Below are 10,123 nucleotides of genomic sequence, written 5' to 3'. Positions count from 1 at the left end.
AGTCCATGGCAGAACTATAGAATAGCTCACTACTGAACTTTGAACAGGCTTTCAATCTTCCAACTGATGTCTCTCCTCATCCGGTTGAATATGCCCTATACTCAACACAATGGCAGAGCAAGAGTAGTATTAGTACACAAAAATAATGGTGTACTAGTAGGATCACGCGGTAGGCCAGTAAGCGGATCATAGACAAGTAAATTCCATATAATAGGCATATACATATACAGAATAAGTCAACTAATCTCAAGTTCAAATATATTCAACAATATCACAACTCAATATCTTCCACATGCTATAATTTCACACAAGGGTCCTCTCAAGGGACCTATAAACGATCAACTTTGTGCCAGAATATGACACCTAATCCAAATATATGTCGGAACATGATACCGGATCCAAATATGTATCGAAACATGACACCCGATCTAAATATGTGTCAAAATATGACACCCAATCCAAGCATACCACAATGACAAATACATTCAGTATTTACAGTATTTATATCACCAAGAACAAGTTCATCACAAAAACACACCAACAAGTGATCATTTCACATATAATATAGCATGTTTCCCTATTCATATACACGCATGCATATCATGAAGTAATTTAACAAGTATATGTGACACATACGGGAAACAACATCACCTACCTCAAATTCACGCTTCAACAATCTTAAAATGAAAGAGCCTTCCCTTTTTGGGTTCATTCTTCTCGTTCTTGGTCTATAAAATAATAAATACATATAAAGGATCAACACAATGACCTAACTATCATGAAATATAGCATAATTCACACCCTAGGCCAAACCCCTAATCCTAACCCCACCCTAGGTCTATCTCCCACCATTAGTTTTTAGTTCAAACCCTCTCCCAATAATTACCAACCACACTTTCTAGGTTCTAGGAATAAAAGTATGAATTTAGGGAGTAAAATCCTTACCTTAAGAGTGGAAATCCATTGGAAATTGATATAATTCACCCTAGGTCGCCTTTCAAAGTTCTACAAATTGATTTTGACAAAAAAGATCGTTTCTATGGTTTTTCACGAGTTAAATCGCGACTGCCCCACTCTAGAGGGACCTATTCTGCTTTGGAGGGGCCGTTCTAGCAGGTTGCACGGAAAAAAAGAGCTCATAGTTTGAGATCCAGTCCCTTATTTCACAACATACCCTCTTCCAAAGTTATAATAAAATACCTTTCACGCCAAATCCAGTTCTGAGCATTTTACTCACCCGATTGTGACACTGTGAAGCCATAAATACTCTATATTATCCAAGCTATCAGACTATCTAATTAAATTAGAGATTAACTCATCCACCATTCACATAGTCACCCTAGACTTTACTTGACTCAGAATTCATTCAAGTTTGTCGTAAGCTAAGTCTTTTCGAAGTTACTACCCGAAGTTTTCTGGCCCAAAATTATTCCCCATTGGCCTATTTGTAACGAAGGGGATAGGTCATTACAATAGATACCAATTTATCCATCACTCATCCCTAAGTGACTAACTAGGAAAAATAGGGCTAAAGTAAAGATAGAGTAGTACCTGTTTCGTCGAACAGTTAAGGATACTTATCTCTTATGTCTTTCTCAGTCTCCCAAGTAGCTTCATCTACCTAACTATGTTTCCATTGAACTTTAACCATATTGATCGCCTTAGTCCTCAACTTTCGAATGTCATAATTAAGAATTGCAACTGGCACCTCCTCATACTAGAGTTCCTTGTCTAATAACACCGAGTCCTATTTATTGATGTAGTCCCTATCCCTATAGTATATTTCTAGCATGGACACATGGAACACCGGGTGTACTCCAGACAAACTAGGTGGCAAGGAAAATTTGTACACCACTGGCCCTACATAGTCGAGAATTTCAAAAGGGCCAATACAGCGAGGACTGAGTTTTCCCTTATTGCCAAACCTCATTACCCTTTTAATGGGTGACACTTTTAGAAGTACTTGCTCACCAGCCTCGAATGTCATATCCTTAGTTTTTGGTCTCCATACTCTTTCTGACGACTTTAAGCTGCTAGTAGCTTAGCTTGGATGCTTCTTACCTTATCCTGAGCATCTCTCACTAAGTCAACCCCTAATGGCTCCACTTTCCTAGCTTCAAACTACCCTATGGGAGACCTGCATCCCCTTTCATACAATGCTTTAAATAGTGCCATATTAATACTAGAATGATATATATTATTGTAGGAGAACTCACACAAGGGAAAAAACTTGTCCCAATGTCCCCCAAAGTCAATCACACATGCCCTCAACATATCTCTCATCACTTGGATAGTCCTTTCTAACTGTTCATCTATGTGTGGATGGAAAGCTTGCTGAAAGTGAGTTGAGTACCCAACTCTTTATGCAACATACCCCAAAATTTGTAATTGAACTGAGTACCATGGTCTGAAATGATAGAAAGGGACACCCGGTGCAATCTTACTATCTCCTTCACATAAATCCTAGCCAGCTGTTGTGCATTGTAGCCCACTCTAATTGGAATAAAGTATGTTGACATTGTTAACTTGTCAACCACCACCCAAATGGATTCATACTTTCCCAAGGTCTTGGGAAGTCCCACCACAAAATCCATGGCTATTCTCTCCCACTCTATTCAGGAATGGGGATTGTTTGAAGCAAACTTGTAGGTCTTTGGTGCTCATATTTCACCTGTTGGTAGTTCTGACACTTGGCGCTACATAGTCGGCTATGCTTTTCTTCATACCAGGCCACCAATACAACCGTTTCAAGTCTTTATATATTTTATTCACTCCTAGGTGAATAGAGTATCGCAAACCATGAGATTTAGACAGAATCTTCTGAATTAGTCCATCAACCCGAGGAACACAAATCCTTCCCCTAAAGTGAAGCACCCCACCTGCATCAAGTGTTGAGTCTTGAGCCTTGCCCATCAAAAACTTTTCTGTGATTTCATTTAAGTTCACATCCTCAAACTACTTTGTCTTAATCTCTTCTATAAAAGTGGGCGTTAGATCAACTCCGACCATTATCCCACTCTTCTCTAAGATGCCTAGGCTCATGAACCTAGCCTCCAAGGACTGAATCTCTCTAGCCAAGGGCCACTTAAGAGCCCCCAAACAAGCTAAACTTCCCATGCTCACTAGTTTTCGGCTCAATGCGTCTACTACCATATTAGCCTTACCTGGATGGTACTGGAAAGTAACATCAGAGTTTTTAAGAAACTCCATCCACCTTCACTGTCTCAAATTTAAATCCTTCTAGGTGAACACATGCTGTAAGATGTGGTGATCAGTAAACACCTCACACTTGATGCCATACAGATAATATCTTGAGATTTTCAGTGCAAACACTACCGCTGTCAACTCTAATTCATAAGTCGGATAGTTCCTCTGATGTACCTTCAATTAACGTGAAGCATATGTTACAATATTCTTATCCTGCATCAACACAACACCCAAACTGGAATGTGAAGCATTATAATAAATAATAAAGTCTTTACCTTCAACCGCCAGGATCGGGATTGGTGTTATGATCAAAAGAGTCTTGAGCCTTTGAAGCTCTCTTTACACTTATCAGTCTACTTAAATGGCACCTCCTTTTCAGTAAGCCTAGTTAAGTGAGTGGAAATAGAAGCAAAGTTTTTCACGAACCAACGATAATAACTAGCTAGTCCCACGAAATATCTAACCTCGGTCACATAACTAGGCGTAGACCAGTTTTTAACTGCCTCAATCTTTTATGGGTCCACCATTACCACTTATTTTGAAATAACATGGCCTTAAAAGGAAAGTAAAGGCAACTAGAATTCACACTTAGACTATTTTGTATACAACATTTATCTTCCCAAAAAACCTAACAAAATTCGAAGATGATCTGCATGTTCCTGTTCACTCTTTGAGTACACCAATATATCATCTATAAACACTATCATGAATGAATCCAGGAATGATTTGAATACCTCATTCATCAAACTCATGAAGGTTGCAGGTGCATTGGTCAACCCAAGGAACATTACTAAAAATTCATAGTGCCCATACCTGGTCATAACAATCATTTTGAGCATATACTCAGGCCTAATTTTCAATTGATGATACCCAGACCAAGGATCAATCTTTGAGAAGACTGAAGCTACTTGTAACGGATAAAATAGATCATCAATACGAGGAAAAGGGTATTTATTTCTGATGGTGACTTTATTTAGTTATTGGTAGTCAATGCACATTCTTATACTACCATCTTTTTTCTTGAAAAACAACACCGGAGCACCCCAAGAAGAAGCACTAAGATGAATGAAACCCTTGTAGAGAAGATCCTGAATTTGAGCCTTAATCTCTCTCAACTCTGTCGGAGTCATATGGTAAGAAGGAATAGAAATTGCATAGGTACCCAGCTCTAGGTCAATGCAAAAATCTATATCTCGATTAGGAGGCATACTAGGCAAATCTGAAGGGAAAACTTTTAGAAATTCACACACTACTGGAATAGACTCAATAGTAGGAGACTCTACCTCCACATTTTGTATATAGGACAAGTAAGCCAAACAACCCTGCACCACTATCTTTCTAGTCTAGAAAAAGGATATGACCTTAGTTAGCTTAGTCTTGTACAACCCTTCCCACTTTAACGTTTCCCTCCCTAGATCTCTAGATCCATAATTTTTGTATTACAATTAAGTACAACAAAGTAGTGAAACAACCAAGTCATGTCTAAGATCAAATCAAAATCTGTCATGTCTAAGATCACTAAGACAACCCAAGTTTGGTATCCCATAAATACAATAGAACAAGCACGATACACATAGGTGACTATGACTGACTCTCCAACAAGGGTAGAAACATAAATAGGGGCATCTAATATATCATGCAATGTATCAAAACCCAAGGCATATTTCACAGACACATAAGAATAAGTGGAATCTTGATCCAATAAAATAGTAGTCATCCAGTCACAAACAAGAATAGTACTTGTGATAATAACATTAGGCTCTTCTTCCTCGATCTTATCCAAAAATGTATAAAACTGAGCCTGATCATTCTGAAGGGCTACCTATTTGCCTGGCTTAGCTGCTCCTTGACCTGCACTACCATTACCTCATCCCCCATGGCCTCTAGAATTACCTCCTTACCCAACCTATAGGCATTCTCTATCATTTCTCCCTCAGCTTCTAGGACCACTTCTCTACCCTGCTGCAGTGCTGAAACTATCCCACAGGGTTGAGGGCACTCCCTCTATATATGCACGGCTCTCCATAATTAAAATAGCCATTATCAAAGGACAGGCAACTACCTAGAAATGATGTTCCCTAACCCTTATAGGACGGATGTTGCTGTGGAGTACCTGAAAAACTGCCGGTAGAAGCGGACAGTGCTAACTGAATTAGCCAGGCTGCAATCACTGGTCTTCCTGACCCTCTAGAATATAATCCCTGAAATTTACCTATTCTCTTGAGATTCTTAGCCAAAGCTTTGGTTTTCCCATCTTTCCTCACATTTTTCACCTTTTTAATAAAGTTTGTGTCTTTGTTAAAACTCCTACTAGAAGAAGTTATATAGATAGATAGTACCTACAACTCAGGGTTCAACCCCTTCACGAACAACCTAATACTCTCCTCCTTTGTATTGACCAGTTGAGTAGCGTACCTAGAGAATGCATGAAACTTGGCTTCATAACCCTCCCTGCTCAAGGGCCATAAACTCATCCTTCTTTATATCCCTCAAAGTACGGGGCACATACTTTTCTAGGAACAAAGCATGGAATTAAACCCAAGTAAGTGGGGGAAACACAGATAAAGGACGCTCCACATAATCCCTCCATCACTGTTTGGCCTCACCCTATAACTAAAAAGTCACAAACCCCACTCCATGTTGATGCACTATACCCAACTTGTGCAACCTCTTATATCAATCAAGAATAAATTCATAGGCATCTTCATTTTCACCATAGAAGACAGAAGGTTTGATCTTGAGGAACTTGGTGAGCATTTCATGCTCAGTACCAGTTATCACAGGAACTATTAGTGGCCTAAAAATGCATATGTGCCTACCACATCTTTTTTTGGCTAACTTGCAAAAGCAAACGGATGAGTAACAAGAGCAGGTGCTGTAGGCATGGTGGGGATGGCGCTAGTCCCAGCCAGCCCACTCAAAAAAGCCATGATCTACTGAGCTAATATTAGATCTAGAGGGTGAATACCCACAACCCCAGTTTGGGTGTCCTCCTCCTGTTCACCCTGCACTTACTCTTCTTTAACTTCCACCTCTCCTTCGAACCCATTCTAGGGAGCAATAGGGGTTTTATCTACTAGCACCTCCATAATAGGGAACTCTACTCTAGTAGGTGTTGCTCTCCCTTTACCTTCACCTCACCTCCCTCTCTTGCCTCTTTCTCTGCCACGCCTTTGAATAGCTGGCTCTTCTTCTGGCTCCATTGGAGCTCCGGACCTGACATTATTATAGCGAGTATTTACCATCTACAAACAAAAGAGTGAAAGAGGTTAGATACCAATTTGAATCGCTAGATATCAATTGGAATCAAGTTATAGAACGAAGGAAAGAAGGAGGGAATAAGATCTATAAGTGTGGCCAATTGGGTCACAATCAGAAAGACTATCCGAAGTGGGCTAGCAAAGCCCAATCTTCTACCCTAGCACCACCAATTAGAGAAAATTAAAGGTGTGCTACTTCTGGTATGAGAGGGGGTACAAACCTTTATATGCCATGGGTAGTCGGCAAGATCAGGAGAACTCCCCAAATGTTGTTACGGTTATGATTTGAGTCTTTTCCTTTAATTTTTATGGTTTGTTGGATTCGGGTGCCACTTTATAATTTGTGTCTCCTAATATGGCTAATAAGTTTGATAAATTTCCTAAGTGTCTTCTTGAGCCTTTCAGTATGTCTACTCCTGTTGGTGAGTCTATCTTAGCTGAGAGGGTTTATAGAGATTATACTATATCAATCTATCATAGGGATACCATGGCTGACTTAGTTGAGTTGGACATAGTTGATTTAAATGGGTTTCTTAGCATGGACTGGCTTTGTGCCTATTATGCCTCTGTTTAATGTTAGACTTGGATTATTAAGTTCAAATTCCCAAATGAGCCTGTGTTAGAGTGGAAGGGTAGTTATGTTGTGTATAAGGGTAAATTGATTTCCTACCTTATGGCCAGAAAGTTAATCTCTAAAAGGTGTATTTATCACTTTATTAGAGTCAAGGATGATATTTTTTAGACTACTACTCTTGAGTCAGTTCTGATTGTGAATGAGTTTCTTAAAGTATTTCCTAAGGATCTCCCTAGAGTCCCTCCACAGAGGGAGATTGACTTTGGGATCGATGTTTATCCCGATACTCAGCTTATCACTATTCTGCCTTATAAAATGGCTTTTGTTGAGTTGAAAGAATTGTAAGAGCAATTGAAAGATTTGTTAGATAAGGGCTTTATTAGGCTGAATATCTCACCATGGGTTGCTCCTGTCCTATTTTGTGAAAGAAAGATGAGTCCCTAAGAATGTGCATTGATTACTGGCAGCTGAATAAGGTCACAGTAAAGAAGAAGTGTACTCTCCCCAGGATAGATGATTTATTTGACCAACTTTAGGGTGCCTCCTTTTTTTCAAAGATAGACTTTAGATCAGGTTACCGTCAGTTGAATGTGAGAGAATGTGATATCCCCAAAATAGCCTTTCAAACCCGTTATGGTCATTTTGAGTTTTTGGTCATGTCCTTTGGGTTAACTAATACACCTGCAGCCTTTATAGATCTCATGAATCGGTGTTTAAGCCATATCTTTATATGTTCGTGATTGTCTTTATTGATGATATTTTGGTCTACTCTAAGAATGAGGAAGAGTATCCCTATCACCTTAGAGTTGTCCTTCAAACTCTGAAAGACAAGGAGTTGTATGCAAAGTTCTCCAAATATAAATTCTGGCTAGCGTTAGTAGATTTCCTAGGACACATTATGTGTGGAGATGGTATTCAGGTTGATACCCAGAAAATTAAGGTAGTGAAAAAGTAGCCAGACCCACATCCCCAACTGATATAAGGAGCTTCTTAGGTTTAATTGGCTATTATCGCAGATTTATTGAGGGTTTCTCATCCATATCATCCCAATTGACTACTGACCCAAAAGAAGGATAAGCTTCAATGGTCTGATTCTTGTGATGAGAGTTTCCAGAAGTTAAAGACCAAACTGACCACTCCTTCTGTTTTGATTTTGCCCAATGGAACAAAAGATTTTGTACTCTATTATGACGCAACTAGAATTGGTTTAGGCTGTGTTTTGATGTAAATGGTAAAAGTGATAGCTTGTGCTTCAAGACAGCTTTAGATGCATGAGAGAAATTACCCAACTCATGACCTTGAGCTGGCAGTTGTAGTATTTTCTCTCAAAATTTGGCGTTAATATTTGTATAGAGTGCATGTTGATGTTTTCATTGATCATAAGAGTTTGCAGTACATCTTCAATCAGAAAAAACTCAAACTGAGGCAGAGAAGATGGCTAAAGTTGCTCAAGGATTATGACATGAGCATTTTCTACTATCTAGGTAAAGCTAATGTTGTTGTAAATACTCTAAGCAAATTGTTTATGGGTAGCACTGCCCATATAGAGGAGGGAAAGAAACAATTGGCTAAAAATGCATAGATTAACTAGATTGGGAGTTCAACTTGAGGAGAATAATGAAGGTAGAGTTAATGTTCAGAATGGGTCTGCAACATCCCTTGTGGCAGAGGTAAAAGAGAATCAACACCAAGATCCTGTCCTCCTTCAGTTGAAGGAAGTTATTCACAAACAAAAGGTAATGGTTTTTCCAAAGAGGGAGATGGTGTGTTGATGTACCAGAATAGATTGTGTGTCCCGAATATTGATGATATCCAAGAAAACATTATAGATGAAGCTCATAGTTCCATATACTCTATTTATCTGGGTTCTACAAAGATGTATCCTGACTTGAGAGAAGTCTATTGGTGGAGTAGAATGAAAAGAGATATTATTGAATTAGTTTCCAAGTGTCCAAATTGCCAACAGGTTAAAGTTGAGAATCAAACGTCATGTGAGTTATCTCAGAATATAGATATTCTAGAATGAAAGTGGGAGATGATCAATATGGACCTTATTAAAGGTTTGTCGAGGTTCTAAAAGTAGCATGATATTAATTTGGGTGATTGTGGATAGAATGACTAAATTAGACTATTTTTTGGCAGTTAAGACTACTGACACCGTAGAGGATTATGCAAGATTATATATTCGAGAGATTGTAATATTGCATGGGGTTCCCTTGTATATCATCTCACACAGAGAAGCTCAATTCACTTTCTAATTTTGGAGATCTTTTAAGAAAGGACTGGGTTTAAAGGTGAATCTTAGTACAACCTTTCATCCCCAAACAGATAGCCAGGTAGAGTGCACTATTTAGACATTTGAGGATATGTTGATGGCATGTGTGCTTGACTTCAAAGGTAATTGGTATGACCAGTTACCTCTTATTGAGTTTGCATACAATAATAGCTATCAAACGAGTATTCAGATGGCTCCTTATGAAGCATTGTGTGGGAGGAGATGTAGATCACTAATTGGGTGGTTGAAGTTGGTTAAATTGAGTTAATTAGGCTAAATTTTGTTCACCAAGCTATGGAGAAGATGAAGGTGATTTGAGAGAGGCTGAAGATAGCCCAAAGCCGCTAGACATATTACACCTATCTAAGGAAGAGATACCTAAAGTTTGAAGTAAATGATTGGGTGTACTTGAAAGTGTCACCCATGAAAGGTGTCATGAGGTTTGGGGAGAAAGGAAAGCCTATTCCCCGATACATTGGTCCATACCAAATTGTGAGGAGGATTAAAAGTGTCGCTTATAAATTGGAGTTATCTTCTAAGTTAGCCTCTATTCATCTGGTATATCATGTCTTGATGTTAAAGAAGTGCTTGGGAGATCCGTCATTAGTAGTTCCCATTGATAGTATTGGATTTAAAGATACTCTATCCTATGAAGAGATTCCAGTTTAAATCCTTGATCGTCAGGTTCGCAAGTTGAGGACCAAAGAGATTTCCTAAGTTAAAGTCTTGTGGGGGAATCAATATGCTAAGGAAGCCATATAGGAAGCTGAGGAAGATATTAAAGCTAGATACCCACATCTATTCGTG

This window comes from Solanum dulcamara, chromosome 2 (assembly GCF_947179165.1).
Source record: "Solanum dulcamara chromosome 2, daSolDulc1.2, whole genome shotgun sequence".
NCBI classification, from domain to species: Eukaryota; Viridiplantae; Streptophyta; class Magnoliopsida; order Solanales; family Solanaceae; genus Solanum; species Solanum dulcamara.
This window is presented reverse-complemented; position numbering follows the sequence as displayed.